The sequence below is a fragment of the Oryzias melastigma genome, linkage group LG20, assembly GCF_002922805.2.
Source record: "Oryzias melastigma strain HK-1 linkage group LG20, ASM292280v2, whole genome shotgun sequence".
NCBI classification, from domain to species: Eukaryota; Metazoa; Chordata; class Actinopteri; order Beloniformes; family Adrianichthyidae; genus Oryzias; species Oryzias melastigma.
Genome location: NC_050531.1, coordinates 1,710,264 through 1,713,255, shown reverse-complemented (window position 1 = coordinate 1,713,255; position 2,992 = coordinate 1,710,264). Strand labels below are relative to the sequence as shown.

At 35.0% G+C, this 2,992-nt stretch overlaps 1 long non-coding RNA gene across 1 annotated transcript in view; it reads right to left on the bottom strand.

The window, feature by feature from the left end:
• LOC112150996 overlaps positions 1-2,992 on the bottom strand; it is an 18,946-nt gene that overhangs the window by 12,021 nt on the left and 3,933 nt on the right. The gene's annotated exons all lie outside the window — the stretch shown is intronic.

The following is a 2,992-nucleotide window of genomic DNA, read 5'->3' as shown; positions in this document are numbered from 1 at the left end:
CTTCTATGCACCAAAAAAATAATACAATTAAATAATTGTATTAGTAATAAACATTGACATTTTGTGACCACTGTTGGCTGTTCTATTTTTTTCTTATCAGGGTTGCTGGAGCCTATCCTAGACAACATGCAAGGAAGATCCTGGCAGGGATCTGAACCAGTGTCTTCTCAAGGTTTAAGGTTTTTATTTGGGCATTTGTGCATAAACTGAAAGTCCAGACACTTCTTGTGCAGAGATCTTAACTCAACAGATGGTTATAAAAAATGTGTTAAGATTAAAGAGATCGCAGAACAACAAAAAATAGTTATAAAAATGAAAATATTTATATTTATAGACGAAGGATCTGCAGCCTTTAGTGCTAAAAGAGCCATTTGGTCTAGTTTTGTACAGACCAGAACCCAACAAGTCCCATTTTGTCTTTAACAAATGCACAATATTTAGGCTTTTTTCAATTAAATGTAAATATGTAACTTTAATATTACAAGAATTAAATTACAATCTATTTACCTACATATACATATAATAGTTGTAACTTATTTAATTTTGACAGCAGCACACTAGTTCCTTTCAAAATAAAACTCAGCCTGTGTTGAAACAGGTCAAACATGATGTTTTTATATCAGTCAGATTTTGGTGTGCCAACATCTTTGTTCTCTTTCAATCTCAGATAAAAAACAACATCTTAGTAGAATCTATTTATATAAAAAAAACCTCAAAACATTTAGAATAAACTGAACTTTGTGAGGCACAAAACACTCAACGGTGTTTGTTCAAAACTTGAATCCCTTTAATTTGATTTATCAAAATAAAACACCAACTATAAATTAAAAACACACAATTAAAGAACATTTCTACTGAATTTCTGACAATAAATCAAACTCTTTTTGCTTAGTTGTTTGAGATGTTAAAAATTCAAGCAGAAATAACAAAATTTAAATAACAAATCTATTATATATTAATATATTAATAGTTAGCATTTTTCATAAAAGCCAAAGAGCCACAATAAATGTCACATTTATTTATTCCGTTCAAAGATGTGACGTATGTAAACGTTTGTGAGAATCAGATAGTTTTTTAGTTCTATAAATGATCTTTAATCTAATTAAAGACATTTTGCACATGTAACCACAACTAACTTATTGACCAAACATCACTAAACACGAGACAAAAACAAACAAACTTCTACAGACGTTAAAGTGAATTCATTAGTTTCTATCTTATTGGTGTCATTTGTGTTTAAACAAACTCAACAGAGTTCGTCTCGAGGCGTCAGATTTAAAATTAAAATGTGTTTTTGTTTCTCCATTATAATGCATTTCCTAGAAACAGCTTCTATTTTATCCAGTGTGCTGAGAGAAACGTTCATCATAACAGTTGTTTCTGTTTTCTATTCTTTCAGACAGCAGCAAATGTAATAAATATACTCATTTACCAGATTCTGATGCTCATTGAAAAGCATAAAGAGTCCAGATGTTTTCTTGTCAACAAAGAAGAGATTCCATTAAGCCTCAGCCAACAAATGAAATGACCCACTCGATGCATAAGTAATGAGTGGCGTCCACACGCGGCGGCAGCTCCTCATAAACATCTGTCTGCAGCAGCACCTGTGCTCCTCGGCTGATTGCTGCTCAAATTGTAAATAAAAGCAGGATGCTGTTTGCATCCTTGATTAGATTCCTCCTCCGAACAGGAGGACAGGAAGCAGGAACGCCGGGACCTGCTCTGTATGTGAGGCTGGAGGAAGGTTCTGCCTGCAGCCCTGCTCTTCAACCGGGCCAGAACCCCCCCGCCGAGCCTGAAACTCCCAGCAGCGTTTGCTCAGGAGGTCTGACTCTGCTGAGCGGGGCTCGTTTTGTTCCTAAATCTGAAAAAGGAAATGTCACGAGTGTTTTACAGCTGAGTTTAGAGCTTCCCTAACAAAGTAACAAGCTGGGATGCAGCAAACTCCACTCCAGCTTCTAAAAAAGAGCCTTCAGCGGAGAAAAAGAGAAAAAGATCCTGTTTGCAACTGTCAGGATGTCTGCAGATAAACTCCACTTCCACTGTTAAAAATGCTAAACTAGAAGCTGGAACAGTTTCTGTTTAGAAAATTCACTTTTTATCACTTCAGTTTGGAAAACAACTTCATTTCTTAAAAATGTTACCATCAAAAAGGAAGACTTAGATTATTCTGAGAACTAAACGGGGGTCAAAAATTGTCAGTTTTGGTCATCAAAGGTTCATAAAGAATGAAATAGAAAAGGTAAAAGAGTACTGGACCGAGGGCAGACCCCATTACACGAAGCGATGGTCCCTCTACCGGTTGAGACCTGATCAATGAGCACAACCAGAATTCATCAATATTTAAAGCATGTGAGATTATCAGGCACACTGTCATATTTGGAAGACTTCCTTCAGAATCAAATGGACTCCATTTTTATTTTATTTCATTTACTCTTTGAACCGGTACCTACCGAGTCAAAAAAAGAGACCTCCATTTTTATCGTTTTGATTCTAATCTGGTTCTGTTTCACTTTGAAAACAGAAAACTGGGTCACATGTCAAAACTCCATCCTGGACTTTTTCTGCTAAACTAAAACCACCAAACTAGCAAAGTTAACAAATTAGATTTAGAGAGTTTTATTTTGAAATGAGGATACAGAAGAGCATCTGACTCCAAAATAAAATAAGTCTACATTTAGCAGCAGTCTTCATTCCAAACAGGGTTTATTGTGACAGTATAGACCATAGAAAGCAATAGACACCTCAACCTGTTACCAGTTTTTTGGCTGATTTGGCATTTAGCTAATATTTTACCCATAATATTTATCAACTTCAGCGTTTTTCAATTCCAGCATCTTCAGCAGCCAACATTCAGCTGACAGCATTCACACTAGCATTATTGCAGGTAATGTTATATATTTTTAATTTTTAAAATGTTTTTCTATGAAGATTACAGAAATTAATTATTTAAAATTTGGGTATGTGTGGATTTCTGTAAAGCCATAAATGT